Genomic DNA, 26,511 nt, shown 5'->3' with positions numbered 1-26,511 from the left:
CTTGAGCAAGTTAGTGCTTTCGAGCAAATCATTCTCTTGTCTTCTATCTAGCCTTTGTATTTTCAGAATCCATAAAGGTTACAAACTTTCACAATTTGATTGCAAGTCACTACTAGCCTTATTTGTAAGATGATATTGTTTCTGATATCTATAATTGATAATATTACCTCTGTGATCATTTTAATTTTGTTAGAATGTGTGAAACTAAAGTTGAACTTTATTTATTTATGTTTTCCTAGTGGATGTGCAGTAAAATTATCTGAAAGACTATATTTATCAAATGAGAATATTTTGTGACTCCTTTGCTGAGTCTTCTATTTTGTCTCACTGACCTGTGCTTTTCTTCTTTCACAGAGATCAACCAGTGTTGAGGCAGTCACACAATAAGTGTTGAAATTAGATTGAATATTCCCACATTATTTTAACATTTGTTTCAACTATTCTTGTTTCTTTGTTTTTCAAAATAGGTTTTAGAATAATGTTATGTATCTGCAAGAACTCTTGCTGGGTTTTTGATAAGAATTGCAGGAACCTGCATATCAATTGGTAAGAACTGACATTCACTAATATGCTGTGTCTCTTCACTTGTTTAGACATATACATTTCTTTCCTCAAGACTGGGTACTTCTCAGCATTGAAGTCTTCGTGCATATTTTGTTAGATTTATGCTTGTATTTTCTTTTTGAGTGATTGTAAATGATGTTTCTTTTAATTTTTTAAGGTTTTTTTTTTATTTCTAAATGACAGAAAGAGAGAGAAAATCTTTCATCTGCTGGCTCACCTCTCCAAATGTCAACAACAGCATGGGGTGACCTGTATTGAAGCCAAGAGCCTGAAACTCATTCCAGGAATTCCACTTATGGGGGAGGGACCCAAATATTTAAGCAATTAAGATTGCCTCCCAGGTGTGCATTAGCAGGAAGCTGGGATCAGAAATGTAACCAAGTCTCTAACCCAGGTACTCTGATATGGAATGCAGGCATTTCAATGGTCATCTTAACTGCTATGCCAAATATCTTCTCCCCATCAAAATTATATTTTTAATTTCAGAGTCTGTATGTCTATTGCCAGAATGAAAGATCTTGAAAAAAATCATGAAAAATGCATAATAAGAAAAAATTAGGTTAAATTTCAAAATTTTTGCAGCAAAGTAAACTCATCTTTGAATTTTACTTTTTCATGATATGTTTGAAGTTAACTTCTATACATACATATATATGAATGTATCTCTTATTATTTTCTACATGAACAATCGTATCCTCTGAAAATAGGAAGCTTTATTTATTTCTTGGTTTTACTATAAAACATTTAGAAAATTCAAGAAAAAATGAAAAGGTTTTTGTTTTTATTTATTTTATTTTTCTTGCTGTGTTTGTTCTTCCTTCCAATGCTCTAACATTTTCTTCTTTTATCAACTTTTGCTTCTATCTAGAGATCTTTTGGCCATTATTTTAAGTGTGTTTGAGACAAACTCAGTTTTCTCCCATCTGAGAATAACTTGATTTTCCCTTCATTCTTGGGGGATGTTAGGAGTGGGTTGAAAGCCATCTTGGTTGAAAACCATCTTCTTTCAGCTCTCAAACAATCATGCTCTTCTTTTTTTTCTGGCCTCAGTTGCTTCTGATTCCAAAAAAAAAAAAAACTACTGTTGTCTGTATTAATGTTTGCTTAATATGTAAGTTGCCATTGCCTTTAAACTGCTTTCAAGTTTTCCATTTCTTGCCTGTAGTTTTCAAAAAATGGCTATGCTGTGCCTTGAGAAGTATGTATTTGGATTTATGAAATCTGCAATTCGCTTAGTTTCTATTTTGATAATTTGAGACATTTATATATTTGTTTTAATTTGAAAGACAGTTACAGAGAAAGGTAGAGACAGAGAGAGGTCTTCCATCCGATGGTTCACTCCCCAGATGGCCTCAACAGCTGGAGCTGTGCCGATCCGAAGTAGGAGTCAGGAGCTTTTTCCAGGTCTCCCATGTGAGTACAGGGGCCCAAGAACTTGAGCCATCTTCTGCTATCCCTGACCATAGCAGAGAGCTGGATTGGAAGAAGAGCAGCCAGGACTAGAACTGGAACCCATATGGGATGCCAGAGCTTCAGGCCAGGGCATTAACCCACTGAGCCACGGCACCAGCCCTGAGACATTTATATATTTTGTTTGGACAGTATTGTATAGTTATTCTAGTTCTTCTATACTACAACTCTGCTGATGTGCATATTAAAACTTTTACTACATTCCCACGTGTAGTTACAGCTGTGGTCATTAATTTTTTCTTTTTGAAAATATTGTATGTATTAATTTTATGTGAGTCTTTATGTGACAGAAAGAAAGAGACACAAAGAAACAGATTGACAAAGAATGAGCTTCCATCTGCTGATTTGCTACCCAAATGGCAGTGAGCCCAGAACTCAATCCAGGTCTCTCTTGCAGGTGTTAGGGACTCAAGTACTTGAGCCATCACCTGCTGTCTCCTAGGATGTACTTTAGCAGAAGGGTGGAATTGGGAATGGATTCAGGACTTGGAACCCATGCAGTCCAACATGGAATGCAGGCATCTTAACTGTTGTGCTAAATTCCTGTCCCTACTGATTTTTAATACCTGCTCTCTAAAGTTGAGAATGGGGATTCTTACTGTTCTCTCGCAGAATCTCTCTCTGACTCTTTCCTTTGCTCCACTTGGCTACTGAGAACAACCACTGATGCGTGTGCATGTGTGTGTCTGTGTGTTTGTAGTAAAGTTATAGTAAACTTTTATATTTGTAAAATCACACTGATTTAGTAATTTTATTTAAAATATTGATTATGTCTTTACATTGAATTGTCAGTTACAAATATAATATTCATATATAACCTTTTTAAGGTATAAAGAGGCTAAGTACTGAATTTCCTAAATGTATACGGGTTTACTCATAAAATAAGCTGAGGCAATTATATAATATCAACATTATGAAAAATATAGTATGTTTAAACAAAATGGATATTTCATTTAGACAAACATTTTTATGCCAATAATAATGATACTTGGGTAATTTTAAATTATAATTCTATGGAAGAAATTAATGCATAATCAAAACATACTGTAATATTTCTATTCATGATCTTTGTAAGTCTGCAAAGTTGCATCTATACTAGAGTTTTCAATTATCTCTCTCTTTACTTTGCCTATGAAAGAAATGTTAATTTAGTTAAAAGTAATAGTTAGTATGTTTGATTAGGATTACACTAGGAGCCATAATGATAATGGGTTACAACACTATGCACACATGCTTGAATGTGGTGTGTGTGTGTGTGTTTGTGTGTGTGTGTGTGTGTGTGTGAGAGAGAGAGAGAGAGAGAGAGAGAGAGAGAGAGATTGAGAAAAAAAGAAGTTTTTTCACTGAAAAACAAGGTGTAAGTTGATTTCACTACATGAAAGTTCATAGTAATGGGAAAAAAAGAGTGAATTTTATTCGCCATAGTTTATAATATGTGCATACAAAGAAGCAATGGAATGTGTCAAAATCTAGTTAACGTTTTTCATATTGGATGAGTGTATTGGTTAGTCTCTGCTTTCAGTGTCTTGAACAAAATGAGTTTGTGACTTCCCAGAATAAAATTCTCCATGTGTATTAAATGTATCATGCTTGATTACTAAGAAATGTGAGGGATGAGGATTCTTCACAAATAAAGGATCTAAACTTCCATACAAAAGTGCTTTGGTTTTTGTTCATTTTAACCAAGTGAGCCACAGCACCAGCCCATTTTTGTTCATTTTAAATTGTCTTGTGACTTTGATTAAATAAGTCATGCTTCTCAGATACCTATAGTACTATTCTAATTAAGTATACCTCTTCTGATGACATTATTTTTAAAGTTTGTGTTCTCGAAATTATATCCTAAATTTAGCAAAACTAAAATAACATTTTCAGAACATCCTTAAAGCTAAAATAACATCTTGGAAAAATCACAGAAATTTGTTCTTTCACCAAATAAAAAGATTTGTAACAAAAATTAAATTCTTTCATAATGTTTCCTGTGTTTACAAATTGGTTCATGGTGGATAGACTTTTCAAATCTGTAAAAGAAAATGAAGTCTTTTTAAGTAAATACATTAAAATAAATATTAAGTAAACATTTCAGTTAGTATACTTTTTTAAAATTTCCTCAGTATATGTCAATTTTCTTAATGTCTATAACATACATTTTCTTTCAGAGGAAAATTTGATTGATATCTTAGGAAATAGCTATTTTATTCTCTATTTTGGTATTACTGTTTACTGTTCTAAATTGTCCGATTTCAGTTTTATCATCTTAAAGCCATTTTTACTTTATTCTGATGCTTGTCTGCAGAATTTGGCACTTTTGACAAAGTAGGAGAATCTCAGAATATCATGAAAAAGCCTGTAAAATTTATTTTAAATAGTATTTCAAAGAACATCCTCCTCTGAAGGACATCATGCCGACAAATTTTAGTCCTTTTCAGTGTTCTGAGTGAGAATTTTCAGAACTGTTTCATACTGGAAAATAGCTCATGGAAGAGGGCTGTGGACCTAAGACATAAATATATTATTTTCTGGATTTGTAAATGAAGTGATATAATTAAAGCTTTTTCTTGAGTCTTACTACTTTTTATGACAACACTGGTATTTAGCTAGATTCAGTATACATTTTTCTTTCTTTTACCAGAATAATTCAAAAAATTGAGTTTGCAAGAAGGCTTCGCATGGACTATAACATTTTATAATAATTGCTACTTAATCAAGCATAAAAATCTCTATTGAATAAGAAGGATTGACTTTATATAAAGAATTAATATTAGGCAACCATCTCAGGAAAATTAGCCTGATAGCCTGGTTTATAGGATACTTGTTTTACAAGTAGTAAGAAAAATCACTACTTGAGAAGTTAGAAACCTGAGAAAATTTGGAGGACCTCAAAAAGAGGGTGATTCACTCAAGCTTACATGCTTTTGGGAAAATTACATGAAAAGTGTGTCGTGGTTTTGGTTTTCTAGACCTTGAATAACAGATAACAGAGGACTACAAAAGTCTAACCCTGTGATTTAGGAAATCTTCTAGAGAGAAGTTAATTTGATGGCTTTAGTGTTTGTTCTAAACTGTATAATGTGTGGCTGATGCTGTGGTGTAGTGGGTTAACTCCCTGGCCTAAAGTGCTGGCATCCCATATGGGTGCTGGTTTGAGACCTGGCTGCTCCACTTCGGATCCAGCTCTCTGCTATGACTTGGGTAAGCAGTAGAAGATGGCCCAAGTCCTTGGGCCCCTGCACCCATGTGGGAGATCCTGAAGAAGCTCCTTGCTCCTGGCTTCAGATTGGTGCAGCTCTGATTGTTGTGGATAATTGGGGAGTGAACCAGCTGATGGAAGACCTCTCCTCCTCTGTGCCTCTCCTCTTTCTGTGCAACTCTTTCAAATAAATAAATAAACCTTTAAAAAAAAAAAACCTGTGATTTGTTTGCAAAGCAACTTATGGTGCAATAAGATAGTCATGTTAATATATAAATATTCAGATTATCCAAAGTATTTGCTAAGATCAATTAAATCACAGACAATATCTTTAGAGACATACATCATTCCATATAGAAAAAGAATATGCTTCTATAATAAAGAAACATTAAGAAACCAGAAGGATTTAAAATAACTAAATTAAGTTAAATTAAGTTAAATTTTCAAAAACTTCCTTCAGTGTTAAATGTTTAATAAACAACACAACAGAAATGAAATGGAAGAGAATATTTAAATGGTGCACACATTTCAGGAAATGACTCAATAAATCCATATCTGTATCATATTTCAGCATACTTGGAATAATGAAAGGAACCTGAATATTTTCTGAGATTTACAATTAAGTATTAAAACATGTCATGGAAAAGAATTGGAAATAGAGTCTGGTGTTGTGGTGTAGTATGTAATGCCACCGCCTGCAGTGCCAGCATCCCATATTGGCGCTGGTTCGAGTCCTGGCTGCTCCACTTCTTAATCAGCTCTCTGCTGTGGCCTGGGAAAGCAGTAAAAGATGGCCTAAATCCTTAGGCCCCTGAACCTGCATGGGAGACCCGGAAAAAGCTCCTGGCTCCTGGCTTCAGATATGCACAGCTCCAGCTATTGCAGCCAACTGGGGAGAGAACCCGTGGATGGAAGACCTCTCTCTCTCTCTCTGCCTCCCCTTCTCTCTGTGTAACTATGACTTTCAAATAAGTAAATAAATCTTAAAAAACTAATTGGAACTAGGAATGACAGAATTCACAGCAGAAATACTGAAGTGAAAAGTGAATGGGAGAATAAGCTGAAAGAGAAACATTTCCAAAATAGAATTCTGGATCAAATCAAAATATCACCAAATTTGTGGTTTAAATAAAAACTTTTCTCAATCATGTGTTCTCAATAAGTTTACCTCCCATGAATTATTTTTGGAGGCTATTAGATCAAGTGTTCCATCAAACATGAGGACAAAAGGGGCTGGCAATGTGTCATTGTGGGTTAAACTGTTGTCTGTGACCCAGGTATCACTTACGGGTGCCAGTTTATGACTAGATACCTTCATTACTAATCCAGCTACCTTATAATTTGCTTGAGAAAGCAGTGGAAGATGGCCCAAATTCTTGGGCACCCGCCACTTTCATCGGAGACCAAGATGAAGCTCCTGGTTCTGTTTTCGGTCTTGCCTATCCCTGGGCATTGCAACCATTTGCTGAGTGAACCAGAAAATGGAAGCTCACTCTCTGTCTCTCTTCCTGTCTCCCACCCCATCTCTACCTTTATCTCTGTAATTCTGCCTTTCAAATACATGATAAATCATTAAAAAGTGAGGACAGATGCACATACTATTGAATAAAAGAAATATATGGAAGATAGTAAATACACGGATGATTAAATAGAAAATCCAAGATGATATAATGTTTCATGTGGACAGAATAGAGTGGGGAACTAATAAATTTAATTTCATCTTTTTTTTTCTGGTGGAAACCAGTAGATAATATGCAAAAAGGAAAAGAAGAACAATATATTATAATGCTGTAACCAAAATGAATGAAAAGCAATCAATTTTCTCCAAATGATCTCCCTAGGAGAATGGAAAATAGTCATTCAAGAGCTGGAGAGAGAATCAGTAATATCATGTGGGATTTGAAACAATACATAGGGGCTGGCGCCATGGCTCACTTGGTTAAACTCCCGCCTGCAGCGCCGGCATCCCATATGGGCACTGGGTTTTAGTCCCGGTTGCTCCTCTTCCAGTCCAGCTCTCTACTCTGGCCTGGGAGGGCAGTGGAGGATGGCCCAAGTACTTGGATGCCTGCACCCGCGTGGGAGGCCAGGAGGAAGCACCTGGCTCCTGGCTTTGGATCAGCGCCGGGCCGGCTGTGGTGACCATTTGGGGAGTGAACCAACGGAAAAAAGACCTTTCCCTCTGTCTCTCTCTCTCACTGTCTAACTCTAGCTGTCAAAACAACAACAACAACAACAACAAAAAAGCAATATACATACTATGGTTTGTCTTTAGATCATATAAATCTATCTGCTTTTACTAAAACAATATGCAAGTATTGTTGTACTAAAAACAAAAGTTAAAATAAAAAAAAAAAAAAAACCAGACCTTCAAATCCTTAATGAGGAAAAGAACAATGAATTACCCAAAACTGTAATGGGAAATAATCTAATCTGGAAGAAGGATGAAATAGATAACAACTACAAAAAAAGGTACTGAATTTTCCCAGCAAACAGACAGATAGGTAATTGATTCTGAATTCTCTGAAATGCTTATCATTTGTGTAGGAATATAAATTAATAGAGCTGCTATGAAGGTCAGAAATAACATTTGACTTTCTATAAACATTTCCATAGTTATATTCAGAAAAACAATCCTAGTAGTATACAGAAAAAAATATTAACCCTTCCTGGATTTTCTTATAAATAGTGGGAGAAAAATAGCCTAAGTATCTGTTTCGTAATGAATCAGTACTTGGAAAATCATGATAAAAATATCCTGGCAATTAATAAATGTCAATAGATGCAGATATTGTGATTGTCATTATAATTTGATAACTATTTTATATTATAATATAATAACAAAATAAGTGACAAATCTGAATAAATAGTGCTCATTTATTCTCATCAAATTGAGACATTTACCTAATTTATTGTGGGATGAATGATTCATGATTACAGTTTGTGAGGTGTATGTATATGTTTGTGTGTGTATACTTACATACATTACTCAGGGGCCAGCTTTTGGCACAGTGGGTTCAGGTGAGCTTGCAGCATTGACATCTGATAGCAGAATGTCAGCTTGAGTAATGACTACTTTGCTTCTGATCCAACTCCATGCCAGTGTGACTGGAAAAACAGCAGTTTATTGCCCATGTGCTTGGGCCTCTGCCAACCATGTAGATCAGGATAGAGTCCAGAGCTCCTGGAATTGGCCTGGCCCTCTCCCCTGTTGTTGCATACTGTTTGTATACTTGGTGAACTAGAGCACAAAAGTTACCTGTTTCTTTCTCTCTCCCTCTCCATCTATTGCAATCTGTCACTCCTTCAAATAAGTAGTCAAATCTTATAAAAAACAAGCATAATGCTGAAAATTGTTTTAATTGGCAATATTTGGAGAGACTTTTATATTTCTTAGTTCTTCTGCAAATTTTTCAAAACTGTCTACTGATGACCTCTTAACATCTGAGAAAAACAATGACAGTGGATGTGGGGATAGCCATATATAAGTTTAAAAAGTCAAGGCTGGCACTAAGGCATAGCAGGTAAAGCCACCACCTTCCATATCAGCACCCGATATGGGTGCCAGTTCAAGTCCTGGCTGCTCCACTTCCATCCTAACTCCCTGCTAATGCTCCTAGGAAAGCAGTGAAAGATAGCCCAATTCCTTGGGTCCCTGCACTCGTGTGGGAGATCCAGAAGCAGCTTCTTGTTCCTGCCTTCGACCTGGCACAGTCCTGATTATTGTAGCCATTTGGGGATTGTACCAGTGGATGGAAGACCTAACTCACTTCTTTTTTTTTTTAACTTTTGTTTAATGAATATAAATTTCTAAAGTACAGCTTATGGAGTACAATGGCTTCCCCCACATACCTTCCCTCCCACCCGCAACCCTCTCCTTTCCCACTCCCTCTCCCCTTCCATTCACATGAGGATTCATTTTCGATTCTCTTTATATACAGAAGATCAGTTTAGCATATATTAAGCAAAGATTTCAACAGTTTGTACCCACATAGAAACACAAAGTGAAAAATACTGTTTGAGTACTAGTTATAGCATTAAATCACACTGTATAGCACATTAAGGACAGAGATCCTAAATGAAGAGTAAGTGCACAGTGACTCCTTAACAAATTGACACTCTTGTTTATGGCATCAGTAATCACCCTAGGCTCTTCTCATGAGTTGCCAAGGCTATAACTCTCTCTCTCTCTCTCTCTGTATCTCTCTACCTCTGCCTTTCCTTCTCTGTAACTCTTTCAAATACATAAATAAATCTTTTTAAAAAGTTTAAAAAGTTATGAAAATTTCAAAAACAATAAGATTTTCAAGGAACTACAACGAGTTAATATTTTCCCCAACCAAGAAATTTTATGTCAGATTTAAGAAAAACATCCTTTGCAATTAGATATTGCGAAGCTTCCAGCTTCATTTTGATTTTCTTTTTTTTTTTTTTTTCTTGTTGCTCAGGAACAGTTTGACTAATCTTTTGTGATTCCATATGAATTTTAGCATTGTTTTTTTTTTCTATATCTGCAAATAATGTCGTTAGTATTCTGATAGAGATTGCATTGAATTTGTAGATTGCATTAGGTAGTATACACATTTTTTTTCCAAAATTTATTTATTTATTTAAAAGGTGGAGTTCGAGAGAGGCAGAGGCAGAGAAAGAGAGAAAGAGAGAGAGAGAGATCTTCCATCCCTTGCTTCACTATCCAAATGGCCACTATGGCCTGAGCTGGGTCCAATCAGAAGGCAGGAGCTTTGTCTCGGTCTCTCACAATTATGCAGAGGCCCAAGTACTTGCTCCATCTTCTACTGCTTTCTCAGGCCACAGCAGAGAGCTGGATTAGAAGTAGAGTAGCCAGGTCATGAATCCACACCCATATGGAAATTCCAGCACTGCAGGAGGCGGCTTTACATTTTATAGCCCTACCCTAGCCCCAATACAGACATTTTAATTATATTAATTCTTCAAATTCATGGATAAGGTATGTTTTTTCATTGTTGTATTCTTAATGATTTATTTCATCAATGTTTTTTAATTGAATTGTAATATTTCGTTTCTTTGAATAAATTTATTCATAAATATTTTTACTTTTTGCGGTTATTAAAATTAGGATTTCTTCCTCAATTTATTTTTTAGTGAGGTTATTATTAGTGTATAAAAAAGCTACATTTTTGTATGTTGATTTTGTAATCTGCAACTTTACTGAATTGGTTTATCAGTTCTAACTGCATTTTTGGTGGAGTGTTTAGGTTTTTCCATGTACAACATCATGTCATCTGCAAACACGAATATTTTGAGTTCCTCCTTTCCAGTTTCGATACTCATTATTTCTTTTTCTCCCCTAATAACTCTTGCTAATTCTTCTTCCACTACCTTGAATAAGAGTGATAGAAGTGAAACTCCTTGTCTTGCCCTGGATCTAGGGGAGATGTTTACAGCTTTTTCTGTTCATTATGATATTGGCTGTTGCTTTGTTACACAGAAACTTTCACTACTAAATTGTTATTTTCGTTTTCCTAGATTTAAAATACTGTCATATGGTAAATTACTTAATTCATTTCTAAAAGGAAAAGGACTTAGAATTTTGTAATTATTGGATTCTTTGTATTTTTACAAATGTAGACAGTAACTAAAGGAGATATTTTCCACCTTGTAGTTTAAGTAATTTCCAGGTATGAGATTCCAATGTATCACAGGTATTCAATAAGAGTAGAGAATAATTAAGTTCACATTAAAAAAGAAAAATCTGGATTCCAAGAAAGAAAAATAAAATCTGAATTTGTAGAAATTAATAAATAATACAATAGTTGTCATCCTTGAGCAACATGAGACTATATCACACACATCATGGAGAAAATGAAACAGAAATTCAAAGATAACCATAAAAATATATCACAGATATGTGGCCTACAGTTATTGAGCTTGTTATCAATAAAATTTAGTATATTTTATATTTTAATTTATATTTTCAGCTTTTACCAATCAAATTTTGTATAGTTTATATTTTGAGATAGTTACTTTCATCTATCTTAGTGTTTCTTGCTTCTGAGTTCTTAAAAATATGTGCTGAAAGCAACAAATCCAAAACTCTTTGAATAGTTGTATACAGAAAAATATGACAGAATGCAGTTCAATTATTTGTATTCGCATTCTTCAGATGATAATGTTTACCTCTGTTTGTGGTTTCCCCAGAATCCTTCAGCACAGCAAGAATAGAAAACACTTTTATAGTCAAGAGTATGTGCTATGAATTAAGCAGGAGTTGGTTCCAAAAACTCATGGAGACATCTGAATCCCAAAGTCTCATGTTAACTGTTTTGGATTGATGTTAATGATTAATGGGTAAGAGTGGATGTTTATCCAATTGTGAATTTGGGGTTTTTGGGAACTGATTGGACTGAATAAGTTTGCTAGGGAAGAGCCTCTTGATAGCATCATGATGGGGTTTAAGAAGAGAAAACCTAGAGGAGAGAGGAAGCAGGTACTGTTTCTGTCTGTCCCTGCTGCCCCGTTTGCCATTCACACCTACTCTGTCATTGGCAGCCTTCACTAGTGAAAGGCCACCACAAAACACACTGAATACCAGAGTAAAAGGAAAAGTTTAAGTAGGGGGAGGGAGGGTGGGGACCCAACAAGCCACTCTCCACGCAGAAGAGATCAGCCTGCCGACCCCCGACCCCAATAAAACCTTTCCTTTTACTCTGGCGTTTGGTGTGTTTTGTGATGTCCTTTGATTTGTGCTGTGACTTGGATCCAGGCTCTCCCCTCAGGGATCTGAACTGCCTCCAGATCCTAGATGGACTCTCCTCTTGCTTGTCTTCTGAGTAATCTCATTCCTCCCCAGTTGACCCAGAATTTTAAACAGCATCACCCCATCTTTCTTTGTAATCAGGCATGGTCCATGTAATGACCTCGACAACCAGTCCAAATGGCTCATTTGACCCCAACATTATTTGAGATCTCTGTCACTTCTGTAAGCATTCAGGAAAATGGAAGGAGATTCCCTACATTTAAGCTTTCTACTATCTCCTGACTAAACCTTCTCTCTGCACTGCCTGTTCCCTAGCTCAGGTGCTCTTGACACTAAGGCTCCTATTAAAGAGTCAGTTCCAAAGCCCCTTTGTTCTACATTTGATACTGCCGATGAGTCCCCACCTTCCCACCACCCAACACAGGTGCTGGCTCAGCCTCTTCCCGCTCAGGCCCTGGCATAGTCACCTCCCATGCAATGACCTCAAAGCCCACTCTTTGCTCTGGCTCTCATCACAGCTCCCATTCCTGCCCAGACATTTTAGGAAGTGGCATCTGTTTCTGCTCTGGCTCTCACTACACCTCCCCTTCCAGGAATCCCAGGAAGCAGCATGCATTTCTACACCCCTGTCTCCTATAGGCCCTTATCTCAAAACCAACCCTTGCCCATTTGTACTCTTCCTCTTCCCCCTGTCTTATCTAAAACCCAATCTTTGCTTCAAATTTTGCTCTTCCCTGTTATTCCAGGCCAGCACACTGTTTCTGCCCTGGAATCACCCAAGCACTTGATGCCCTTCTCCTATTCCAGTCCTCGAGTTATCTGCTCTCATGTCGCAGCTAGGGAGCCTGCCTCTGTGTTACCCTTTCGAGGCAGAGGGAGTGGAGGGTATAGTCAGAGTCCATGTTCTTTTCTCACTCAGAAACCTGTCACAAATTGAACTAGATTATTTTACCTCTAATCCCACCACACATTCAAAGGATTTCAAAACCTAACTCAGTCCTAGGATCTGACTTTCATGATGTTTTTAATGATCCTTTCTAACACCCACTCCTGGAGGAGCAAAGGCAAGGCCCATCTCCATGCTGATGAGGCCCATCAAGCTGACTCATCCCATCCATTAGGTGTAGATGTGGTCCCAGAATAAGACCCCAACTTGGATTATAACTCTCCTAGTGGTGTCACTGCTAGAAATCATTTTATTACTTGTCTGCTGACAGGACTCAAAAAATCCACCAGAAAGTCTGTAAATTATAATAAACTGGGAAAAGTTACTCAAGAGATAAAGAAAAATCCCTCTGCCTTTTTGCAATACCTTATGCACACTCTCATCCATTATACTAACCGAGACCAGAATCTCTTGTAAAGCACTACCTTCTCATGAATCATTTCTTTGCCCAGAGTTTTCCAGATATCAAGGCAAAGATAAAACTGCTTGAGAAAGGCCCATTAACCCTTTAGGCAGAAATCCTAGAGGTGTCTTTTTTTTTTTTTTTTTTTTTTTTTTTATTTTTTTTTTTTGACAGGCAGAGTGGACAGTGAGAGAGAGAGACAGAGAGAAAGGTCTTCCTTTGCCGTTGGTTCACCCTCCAATGGCCGCCGCGGCTGGCGTGCTGCGGCCGGCGCACCGCGCTGATCCGATGGCAGGAGCCAGGAGCCAGGTGCTTTTCCTGGTCTCCCATGGGGTGCAGGGCCCAAGCACCTGGGCCATCCTCCACTGCACTCCCTGGCCACAGCAGAGGGCTGGCCTGGAAGAGGGGCAACCGGGACAGAATCCGGCGCCCCGACCGGGACTAGAACCCGGTGTGCCGGCGCCGCTAGGCGGAGGATTAGCCTAGTGAGCCGCGGCGCCGGCCCTAGAGGTGTCTTTAAAGTATATAATGTGAGGGACAAGAGAGCTCAAAAGGCCAAATTTCAAATGCTGGCCAAGGCCTTTCAATACCCTGCTGCCTCCAGGAGTCCAGTCGGGTCCCTGGGATCACACTTTAAATTTGGCCAAATGAGCCACTGAGCCAGAAAGTGTCCCAGCCCTAGGGACTCACCAGGTTCTTATCCTGCATGTTGCCAAAAGGGCTACTGCATTGTCCTCTTGTCCATAGGGTCAGTGGCTATCTACTCCATGCATGCCCAATTTGACCTTATGTGGCTGGCTATTGAGGACTAAAGGAACCCAGACTTCCACCACCCAACTATGACCATCACTCCATGGAAGTCCAGGGTAATTGTAATGGTAGCAGCTAGGCCAGTTTCTTTCTTTATTGACACTGGAGCAAACTTCTCAGTCGTTACCTGGTGTAGGAGCCCACCTCTGCTATTTCAACCTCCATAGTTGTGGTGGAGGGAAAACCTTAACAGACTCCAACAGACTTCCAACCTGCTCTGCATAATTAATATGATGCCCTTTCTCATTCTTTTCTCATTATACCTCAATGTCCTACTCCCTTCCTGGGAAGAAACACTCTCTATTAGTTTGATTCCCAGGTAATTTTTATCCTCTGACCATTGGCACCATCCTCCAGCTTGCCTTCCCCTCCCTTCCTGTTACTGTTCTACAAGGACAATTCTGGCCCAACCACCCTGCCTACCTCAGGACCCCTGTCCACTGTCAACTCACAGGTAAAGGATATTAGCCACCCTACAGTAGTGGCTTATCATTTTCCAGTAAATTAAGGTTTGAGAACTTCTGAGCCTCCATACCCCTTGCCCCTCTCCCCTTTGAGGGTTAATGTTTATCATCACTAAATTCCTCCTTCAGAGTTACTCTGTAAAACCATCCTGGCAGAAAAACAGTAACAACAACAACAACAACAACAACAAAACCTTAATGGATCCTTTCACCTAGTCCAAGACCTGTATCTTATCAATTCTATAGTGGTTCCCATACATCTAGTAGTACCCAACCCATACATCCTCCTTTTCTCTGAACCTGCCTCCACTTCTAAATTTTCAGTTCTAGACCCTGAAGATACATTCTTCATTATTCATCTCCATCCCATCTCCCAGGATCTATTTGCTTGCTTGTGGACCAATCACGATTCCTGTGTCTCCACTCAATTAACCTGAACCGTCCTCACCCAAGGGTTCAGGAATTGCCCTTACTTGTTTGGTCAAGCCCGGGCCCATGATCTAGACACTCTTGATTTATCCCACCCCTTCCTTCTCCAGTATGTCAATGACATTACCCTTTGAAGCCCTTCAAACCTATAGAGCCAACAACAGGCTGCTATTCTTCTTAACTTCCTAGAAGCCAAGGGGTATCAGATATCCTATCTTGGTGTACACCTTTCCCCATTTACAAGGCCATAACCATGGACAGGAAAAGTCTCATCACTAACCTCCTACTTCCCTCTACCAAAAAAGGAAATTATTTCCTTTCTAGGCCTGGCAGGATTCCTATGTTCATGGATTCCAAACCTCTCTCTTCTAGCCCACACTCTACAAAGCTACCAGGGGATTCTTCCAATAGCCTATCATAACCCCAGTCACCTCACAGTATCATAAACTACAACAGGCTATTCTACAGTCCTCTGCCCTACACTTAGCAGATATCACCTGGTCTTCCTCATCTATCTCACTGAAAACAAAGGGGATAGCTTTGGGGGTTCTTGGCCATCAAAGCAGTCCCTCTTTTGCCCCTGTAGCCTACCCCTCAAAAACACTATATCTCACAGTCAAGGGCTGGGAACCCTGTTTACAGGTGCTAGTCTCAGCAGTGGTTCCCATAGAGGAGTCAAAAAGTTGACTTTGATTACCACTTACTATGCTTCTCCTCTTATCACCTCTCATAACTCCTAACCTATACAGGCCTACAGTCTCTCTCACCATCCCACATTCTGGCCCTACAGGTGTCACTAATTGAAGATACTACACTCACTTTTAAACCCTGTCCTCTCCTTAATCCAGCTACTCTTCCCCCCCCCCCCTTTCTTGCCATTTCTAGATCACACTGCTGTTTCCTCCTGCTGTACTGAGACCATTCAACACCTATTACCCCATCCCTTAAACATTCAGGAAGGTCCCTTTGTTAAATCTGCTCTGGTATGGTTTACAGATGGAAGTTCAACTTACCATCAAGGAATCAAAAGGGCAGGATATGCTGTGGTTTTGACCATTGACATAGTTTATTACTGGACCAGTCCTTCCCAACACTTTTAATCAACAGGATGAATTTTATGGCCTAACACATGCCTTCATGTTGGCAAAAATAAATCTATCACAGTCTATACTAACTCCAAATATGCCTTCCACATCCTCCTGTTCCATTCAGTCATCTGGAAAGAAAGTGGTCTTCTTTCCACAAAGGGAACAGCCTTCTCTAATGTGACTTACAACACTTCTGTCGGGGGAAACAGGACACACAGCAGACTCATAGAATGGCAGCACTCCTGCCTCAGAATCAACCCTTGGGACATTCAGATCTGGCTAAAAGGTCCATGAGAGTCTCACAGGCATGGAAAGCCATGACACGGTGGCAAAAACAATCTAAATGAAAGATCCTGGTGAACAAGACCCCAGCAGAAGGAACAGGCCATCAAGAAGAGAGGCGCCTTTCTCTGAAGGGAGGAAGGAACCACCACTGTGATACGGCCTTGACTAAACAAGTTCAGAGTCAGTGAACTCAAGGGGCTTCCATAGCCTAGACAGCTCATAGCAAGAGTCTCGGGTGATTGCTGACATCATAAATAAGAGTGCCAATTGTTAAATCAACAATGGGAGTCACTGGGTACATGCTCCGCACGTAGGATCTCTATCCTTAATGTGTTCTACTATGAAACTTAAAAACAACACTACTAGTCGAACAATACCCTATATCTTGTGCGGTTGTGTGAGTGCAGCCTGTTGAAATCCTTGCTTAGTATATACTAAGTTTATCTTCAGTATATGAAGGTAATTGAAAATGAAAGTCGCTGAAGGGTGGGGTGGGGGAGGGAAGGGGAGAAGGGAGGGCCACGGGAGGGAGGGAGGTTGGGGGGGAAGCCACAATAATACAAAAGTTGCACTTTGTAAATTCACATTTATTAAATAAAAAAAAACTACATAACAAAAAAAGAAGCAGCTATTCTATCAAAACTAATTGAAATTTTCCATTACAAAGCTCATCAAACTGATAATTCCATTGTCCTGGCAGATAATAATAAGGAAGATCAGGCACCCCATCAAGCGGCTTCTCTCCCCTCCTTTCTAGCTCATCCACTGTACTAATAAATCACTGTCAAGACCAACGACCCCAACAGCTCTCCACCCAGGCCATTCTATTTTACCTCCATCATTTGTTTCATCCCAACCTTCCTTCCTTACCATCATTTGTCAAACAATCTCTCCCTCTCATGCCACAGGATACCAAGCATCTTCAACAACTCATTTCTTCATGCTCTATATGTCAACAAACTCTAATTCTAACTTCCATCCTCCATCCTTCCCTTCCCATCACCTAGAGGATATCTATCAGAGTCCCACTGGTGAATTGACTTTACCAATATGCCCTAAGTATGACACTTTCAGTAACCCTTGGATACCTTTCTCTGGATGGGTACCACTAACAAGTGAGCACCAACAGTATCCAACATCTTTTTTTTTTTTTTATTTTTTGACAGGCAGAGTGGACAGTGAGAGAGAGAGACAGAGAGGAAGGTCTTTTTTTTTTCATTGGTTCACCCCACAATGGCCTCTGCACCGCACTGATCTGAAGCTTCCTCCTGGTCTCCCATGCTGGTGCAGGGTCCAAGGACTTGGGCCATCCTCCACTGCACTCCTGGGCCACAGCAGAGGGCTGGACAGGAAGAGGAGCGACCGGGACCAGAACACAGTGTGCTGGCACCGCAGGTGGAGGAGGATTAGCCTATTGAGCCACGGCACTGGTCTAGTATCCAACATCTTACTTCAGGAGATCATCCCCCATTTCACAGTCCCAGCCTCCCTCCCATCAGACAACAGTCCTGAATTTATATCACAAGTAACCCAAATACTGAGTTAGACACTCAACACCCCTGGCATTTCCATATTCTTTATCACCCCTCCCCAAGTTCTCAGGGAAGGTAGAAAGGACAAATAATACACTGAAAGAAGCAGTCTAACCAAATACTCCTTGAATTTAATCTAGACTGGACTAAACTTCTTTCCCTAACTCTGCTCAATATGAGGGCTCTTCCATAAAGGCCTCTCAACCTTTCACTTTATGAACTAATGTATGGACATCCCCCAGTTCCTCTAGCCATACACCAACAATCTCCACTCTTAACACCCTATCTGCTCTTGCCTCTCCTCAGATATCTTCAAGCAGAGTTACGGAAATATAAATATACCTACTGCCCAGCTCCAGGTCGAACCACCTCAGATAGCTTCCCGCCTATTTTAGTGGGTGATGAGGTCTTCCTATCCTCTTCATATCCCTCCTTGTCACCTACTCCCACTAAGCTACAGGATAAATGGACCAGACCTTACCAGGTTGTTCTCACTACCTCTACTACAGCAAAATTATAGGGGATCCCTTATTGGGTTCACTTTACCCACCTTAAGCATTCCCCTTCCTCTCATTATGCAGTTATTCCCAAAGGGCCACTCACACCCAAGTGTACCTGGACTCAAGCTCCACCACCAGTGGTGCCCAGAAACTCAGACCCTTCTGTACTTGATAAAACTGCCTCCAAAAAAGGTGACCACCCAACCATCTGCGATTTCCAACACTGGATAAGTACTGATCCTTGCTTATACCTCTACAAACTTTTCCTACAACTTCTGTGGGAGGAATATCAAACATATTCCTTGCCCATCTGCCCCTCCTGGCTCCTTTTGAATATTAAATATTTCTGCTTCTACGGAACCTTCTTAGTCTTCACTGCACTTGAGATCTACACTTTCCCTTATCTCCTCTTACTATCTCACTCCTTCTCCCACACTCTTGATAAAACTCCTAGTGACCTCTTCACTTCTGCTTCACTTTACCACAATGAATTTCTCAATAATCTCATATGTTCCGCTGTTTTGTGTTTGTTCTGCATCTGCACTGGCCCCAGGAACACATTACACACGGCAATTTCAGATTTATACAACTTCCACTCCTGCTAAATTACTTAACTCCACCTTCTGCCCCATCATGGGCTGTGTAGGCTCTATCAATCTGTGTTTTAATTTCACTTAGTCCTGCTCACATAATTATTTTGACTGGACAAGATAAATTTTATCTGGATTGGAAAGACATCTATAATACCATAATACCTCTGCTTAACCAAAGATAACACAGGCTCATGTAATGATGCTTACTGGAAATGTTGCTCATCGTGGTCCTGTAAGTACTACCATACCAATCACAGATATGGCATCCCAGGAAAACAACTCTCCAAGGTCTTGCCCCAAGATGACAACATTCTCAAAGACAGCTAGGACCAACCCCTTTTAACTTTCACTATAACAGATCCCTACCTCCATGTCTGGCAAGATGGAGTCAAGGGATGCATCACTTTATATATAGGCTCCAATATATCTAATCCTCATGGAGCTATAAAACTTATCAGGGCCTATGCTCAGCTCCCAGCAGCTTCTACAGATGTGGTGCCTGATATAAACTTGTCCCAACTTAATTGACTTGTTCCAACTAGTTGACATGGTCAAATCCCCTTTAACTTGGCTACAACTCCTGGATCTGTTTCTCACCCTACTTTATCAGCTTCAATGCTGATAAACGACAATACTTCATATGTACTCCCCTTCGGGAACCTACCCTTGCAACTACTCTAATCATTAATGTTTCTGTTTCTCGAAACTCCTGTACCCCTAATCCTTAGAAAATCTTTGATAATCCTCTACATTCTGTAGGACAAGATGCAATATGTTGAGCTACCATTATAACAGAACAACCCAGCGAGCTTATGTCACATAACATTCCCTATGTTGTCAATATAACTGTCACTTTCACCACTTCCTTCCCTAACCCACCTGGAACTTAATTTCTTTGTAATTATACCTTATACACCTGCATCAACAGATCTATCCATGAGTATTGGGGACCTTTTCCCCTCACCTAACATTATATGACTAGTCAGAGTTCCTTTTTATAGACTAACCCCTCTACTCACAAGAGACAAGTAGCCTTTTTCACAGACTTGGTTGGAATAAGCTTTGCAGCTTCCGTCTCTTCTGTGGTAATCTTGGGAATTGCTCTAGGCCTCAGTGTTATCTCAATTACCAATACCAAAAACAACTCCAACAACTACAAGAGGAGGTCACCAGGTCCACTGAGACTTCGGCAGATGCTATTGAGGGGGGTCTTCAAAATCAGATCACTTCACTAGTGGGTGTAGTGCTACAAAATAAGTGGGTGGGCACTGGACCTTATAACAGCTGAGAAAAGGATAATTGTGTTTTTCTGGGAGAATAATGTTGCTATTATGTTAATAAATAGGACCAGGTAAAACAAAATGTTAAAACTCTTCAATAATTTGCCATGTCTATCAAACAGCCTTCACTAGGATCCAGGCATCCCCTCATTTCCCACCTTGTATGTATTCTTCTCATTACTTGATTGATGCCACTGCAGGGGTCACTTGCTGGCTTGCATATTGCCTTGTTTGTTCAAATGCTTACAGGAAGTATTAAGAAAACAAACCAAAGTCTTCACTAATCAGGTGTCCAACTGGATGCTGTTGCATGGATATACTCAGCTCCCCACCCAGGAGATCATGGCTTGAGATGTTGTCACATGCCAGCAGAGAGTGACTCGTCGCCACATGCCAGCAGTAAGTAGCTCCAGAGATAGATCATCATCCCTCCATCCTCCTGGGCTTTTGGGGCTGATGTAATTCCATATAATGCTTTTTTTGTATAAAACAAAAGAGGGAAATGTTAGGAAAACCAGCACCATCTTATCTGAGTTGGCATCTTAAGCCTTGGGTGCCATTGTAGGCCTGGACCCAGTTGCCATTCTGTAAAATAGGTTTTGGTTTCTCTGAGATAAGCTTCACTTTCCTAAGTCCAGCCTGGTTTACTAGAAATCAGATGACCAAATGGGCCAACCATATGCATTGCCCTCATTCACCCAATGGAATCTGTGGCTCTTACTTCCTTATCTCCGCTAGACTATATAAAATCTGTTTTTTCCAGCATAGGCTGCTGCTCTCTCTTGCACAGGGAGGCAGCCTTTCGGGTTCCCCCCACCCCAACAATAATGCTTTTCCTTTTACTCTGGTATTAGATGTGTTTGTGGTGGCCTTTCAACTAAAGTCCATGCTAATGAGACTGCATGATCTTGACCTGTTAACCTCCAAACTGTGAGCCAAAATAAACCTTATTTCTTCCCAAATGGCTTCCATCTGGTATTTTAGTTAAAGTAACAAAAAGCTGACTAATGCAGTGATGACAGGAAGAAATAATTGTGGCACATCTACAAAAAGGAACAGAGATATTTTTCTGTCATTTGAAATACTATGTGGAGGTGTGATTATAGACTTGCTATTATAGAATTAGATTTCCATACACATATGTTCATACTATGTAGAATAAAAGAGCAGGCTTTTAAACACATTGTACATCTTTTGTAATTTTAAACATACATGCATATTCAATTACATAATATGCTCATATGAGAAACAATCAATGCATACATTAAACAATGACACACATGAAAAATAAACAAAGTCTGAATCATTGTGCTCAAGTCTGGTGTATCTGATTACACATTGTAAATAGCTATTTTTACTCATATCTAATTATGTGATGTAAAATAATAAACAATCTTATTTGTACTTTTCAAAAAAAGCATTGACATACTTGTAGCACACTTGCGCACAAATAGCTAGTCAATTCAAATCTTAGTAGCATTTGCTGATATTTTTAAGAACTCTGATTTAGTCTCAATTTCCCTATATGAACTATTTTTAATTCTATGATTTCAATTTCTTCCTTAATGTAGTGACTATCATTTTTGGCAGGTTGATAACTCTCAATCCTTCCATTTCATCTCTGCTGCAAATTTTCATTACACTCTATGTCTTCTGTTACTGCTTTGAGAAACTACCATTACCAAATATCTAATCAAATTCTAATTACTAAATTACCCTTTCATCATTGGAGTAGATCTTAATTCTCAGTGGCAAGGAGGAAAGGAGTTGGATGTAGTTACTGGAAAGAGTATTTAGAAAAAGATTAGAAATTATACAAAGTATATTTTAATATAGCTCATTGTGTCATCACCTCCAACAATTTGCAATCTTGAGAAATTTTAAAGAATTACTTTTCTACACTGTACAGATCACTGAAACCCCCAAACGAAAGATTAGAAACCTTTACTATATGTACAGATCACTTGGGATGCTTTTAAAAATCAACAATCTTTACTTCACAGATTCTGTTCATATAATTTGGGTTTGACCTGAGGAACATGAGTTTTTTAAAAACAATCATTGCAAGTAATTGTTAGGTGAGTTACTAAGTGACCACACTATAGATACAGAGATTTAGCATTCTTTTGTAAATAATAGTCGAGTAAAGAATGGTTAGAGGAATATACTGTTTTCCTAAAATATTTGCTTGGAAACTAGCTTTCTTTCTCTTAAGTTCATGATTTTTAAAATATTAGATTCAATTATTTTTATAATGTTTATTTATTTGTTTTATCCATATGTTATTTATTTATTTATTTATTTTATCCATCATTTGTCTCCTGGGATGTGCATTAGCAGGGACATAGGAATATGAAATCAGCAGCAGATATGGGACTAGAACACATGCACTCTAATATGGCAAGCCACTGCACAAAATAAATATTATATTCTTTTAAACCTATTGAAAATTACCAACAAATAACTGAAATGGAGAAATGGTAATTTTTGCAAAATTATGGTGTAGTAAGTTATTTTTACAGATACTCTCAATTTGATGACCATATAATAATATAGTCATTTTATTCCTCTAAAATAATCTATACCTAAACCATTATTTTCAAATTTTATGAATGTAAGAGGCACATTAATTTTATGCTAGGAAGCTTACATAAGAAAAGTGTGGAATTTCTAAGAAAAGTAAGTTTACTAAGATGTATTACTTGTTCTTCATTACCATTTAAATATGGCTACTTCAGTCAAAAAGTGGTTATAATATTGGCCAAGTACATAGCATTTATTTGGAGGGAAAAATTGAGAGTCATTTGCCACAAAAGTATTTTGGAACTTTAAGGGGGAAAAGAAGCCTTGCAATTAAAGAGCACTTTTTAAAGAGAAAGGTGTACTTATGTAGATTTTTAAAAATCATAACCTTTGAATAATGATTTGTTACTGAATGCCTTCCACAGGTGTTCAGGTGTTCTGAATAAGCGATTTGTCAGGAATAATTGGTAGGTTATATTACCTTAAGAAAAGGTAGTTATTTCACTGGTGAATAGAAGAAGGAGGTATGTGTGGGTAGTTTTATATTCACATTTGCTAGCAAAAAAGATGCTATACATAGTTTATATAATTTTCTGATATTTTCATAGTTGTAATTTAAAATAAAATTTATGACATTAGCTATTTGGCAGTTGTTTTATAAGATAACTTCTTGGGTTTTTAAGGATATGAGAAAACCCTTAAATGAAATCCAAACAGACATAAAAATTAATTAGTTTTTCATAGTGAGTGAAATTTTATGAGCCACTCCCATTCAGTGAATTTCATCTGCAACCAGTAAAAGTATCTAAAACAAAGGTAGCTTTTGTGTGTTAATCAGATTGCTTTTACTGAATAACTTTCTTGTGGGTCTCATCGCCCCATGTAATTTAGAAGGATAAGCACTTTATTATCTGTCATGAATGGGCATTATGATCTTTTTGTATCATTTGGAGTCAAGGATTCTAAGTCCCGTGATAATACTTTTGTTTTTTAATTATACTGCCATTTTAATCTATAATGAAATGTGGCTTAAAATGGTATGGTACTTGTTTGAGGGACCAAATTGAAAATCTGGTTGCATACTTCACTTATTACCAGATTCAAATCTAATATACAAGATGGTGTTATTGGTTAATATTAATATTTTTGTAAAATAAACAGAATTATTAATTGGGGCCTAATTCAGTAAATAAAAGACATGAGCACAACCTACAACAGATCTACAGATGAATGAATGTTTAAAACCATTTTATTTAGGAACATCAGTGTAACGTGTACCCTTCTCCATAGTTTTTCTGTTTTGTCAATTGCTGTGCACAACTTCTAAACAATTTGTTTGTATTAACATTATTTTGTGTATTTTTTTCTTTTTTAAAAAGCTTAAATCAGCTTCTAAATTATAGTATCAATGACCAGTTCTGTACAATTATAATCACTTAAATTGGAAATGTATTAAAATATTTCTACATTATCAAGTTTATTAATTCACATCTTACACATGCACATCACATTAATATTAACCCTGCAATCATTTGCTTGATGAAAATTAAATTGCTACATTTATAAATTAATTCAACATACATCATTTATCTGTGTCTCTCTCTTTATGTGTTTGTGTCTCTTTCCTAATTCTTCCAACTTTCATTTTCATCTGTGACAATTCAAATGTTATGTTTGTAAAAATGATATACAAAATATAAAATGTAACTGAGTTTGAAATGTGTATTAAAACCAAATATCTGTCTTTTTCTAAGCACCTTCTCCCAGACCTCAGAGGGAGTTTTTTGAGATATCTTGGAAACTTCTGGAGTTCAAATCGACTGATGTATAACTTATAAAAATTTTTATTCCATGAAAGAAAATTAGCACACTTTTTTCATGTTTTATTTTCTTTTCAAAACTGGGAATCAGCACTGATTTAGATATACCATAATTCTAAAACATATTTGTAACTATAAATGTCTACATATCTAAGGACAAAATACATTTATTTGCCACATTATACAAATAGTAAATGAATGAAATTTTCTATAAAGTTAAAAATATATATATATATATATATAGAAGTGACTGTGGGTTAAAGACATCAAGAGCCATAAAGCTCCTAACCAGAGCTGGGTCCTTTTTGAGATTTTATTCTCTCAAAGCTGCTCCCACAGTCAAAGTCTCAGCTTTCCTCACAGGAGGAACCCTGCAACCTTGGGCCCTTGAGTTCACCAAATTGCCAAATGGCTTTCTGATTGCTTCTCTGGAAAACTATGCTCCTGCATCCAGAATTGGTTTGTTCATCAAAACAGGTAGTAGATACGAGGACTCCAACAACTTAGGGACCTCTCATTTGCTGCCATCCAATTTGACTCCTAAAGAAGTTTCATCTTTCAAGATAACGCATGGAATTGAAGCGGTTGGAGGTACAAGAAGTGTGATTGCAGTAAGGGAAAATATGGCCATACACCATGCAATGCCTGTGGGGCCATGTTGATATTCTAATAGAGTTCCTGTTCAGTGCCACCATAAACCAGAACTCAGTTGTGGGGAAGTACCTGCACTCCAGTCTCATCTACAGATTGGCAAAGCTGTGGCTTTTCTGAGTCCTCTGTCTAATGCCATTGAGAATCTGTGTGCTGCAGCCTACCAGAATACCTTGGCTAATTCCTTGTATTGTCCTGACGATAGGATTGGAAATGTGACAGCAGAGGAGTTACATCACTATGTTCAGAACCACTTCACAAATGCAAGATTGGCTTTGATTAGACTTGATGTGAGTCATCCTGTCCTCAAGCAAGTTGCTGAACAATTTCTCAATATGAGGAGTGGGCTTAGTTTGGCTGGTGCAAAGACCAAATACCATGGAGGTGAAATTTGAGAATAAGCTGGAGACATGCTCATCCTTGCTGCTGTTGTAGCAGAAAGTGCTTCCATGGGAAGTGCAGAAGCAAATGCATTTAGTGTCCTTCAGCATGTCCTCCATGCCAGACCCCAAGTCAAGAGGGGGCAGCAATGCCAACAGCCTTGTATACCAGGCTGTTGACAAGGGCACTCAACAGCCATTTGATGTTTCTACTTTTAATGCCAGTTACTTCCATTCTGGAGTCTTCAGGATCTTCTGGGAAGCAGCTGCTGGAGATATTATCAAGGATTCCTACAACCATGTAAAAATAGTTGCTTAAGAAAACCTCTCCATTGCAGATGTGCAAGCTGCCAAGAACGAGCTGAAAGCTGGATACTTAATGTCAGTGGAGTCTTCGGAGGGCTTCCCAGATGAAGTTGGATCCCAGGCTCTGAATGCTGGTTCTTAGGTGCCATGGTTCAGAGTCATTCAGAAAATTGATTGGGTGGCAGATGCTGATATTATAAATGCTGCAGAGAAGTTTCTTTCTGGCTGGAATTCAATGGCAGCAAGTGGAAATTTGAGTCCTTCACTTTTTGTTGATAAGTTATAATATGGAAGTATGTATTACAGGACAAAGCTGAACATTTTCTCAGCCCATGACAGAAAGCACATCAAAGTTAAAAGTCTCTAACAAAGCATCTTTTCTTTTTGTCCGCATGTATGCTGGTAATTATTCCCAGCTGACTTAAAGTCATTAAAACATCCAAATTAATGTTAAAATATAGATAGATAGATAGATAGATAGATAGATAACCACATCCAGCCTATTTTTCTTACCAAAAGGAGGCACTGTTCAACAATT

General features: G+C 38.2%; 1 pseudogene; it reads left to right on the top strand.

The window, feature by feature from the left end:
* The window catches only part of LOC100346110 (cytochrome b-c1 complex subunit 2, mitochondrial pseudogene), a 198,278-nt pseudogene extending 172,019 nt beyond the window's left edge, over positions 1–26,259 (top strand).
* Positions 26,260–26,511: the final 252 nt, after the last annotated feature.

Source organism: Oryctolagus cuniculus, chromosome 10 (assembly GCF_051225735.1).
Source record: "Oryctolagus cuniculus isolate XC-2025 breed Fujian yellow rabbit chromosome 10, ASM5122573v1, whole genome shotgun sequence".
Lineage (NCBI taxonomy): Eukaryota > Metazoa > Chordata > Mammalia > Lagomorpha > Leporidae > Oryctolagus > Oryctolagus cuniculus.
Note: the sequence above shows the minus strand (reverse complement) of the source record. Positions and strands in the feature narration are given on the sequence as shown.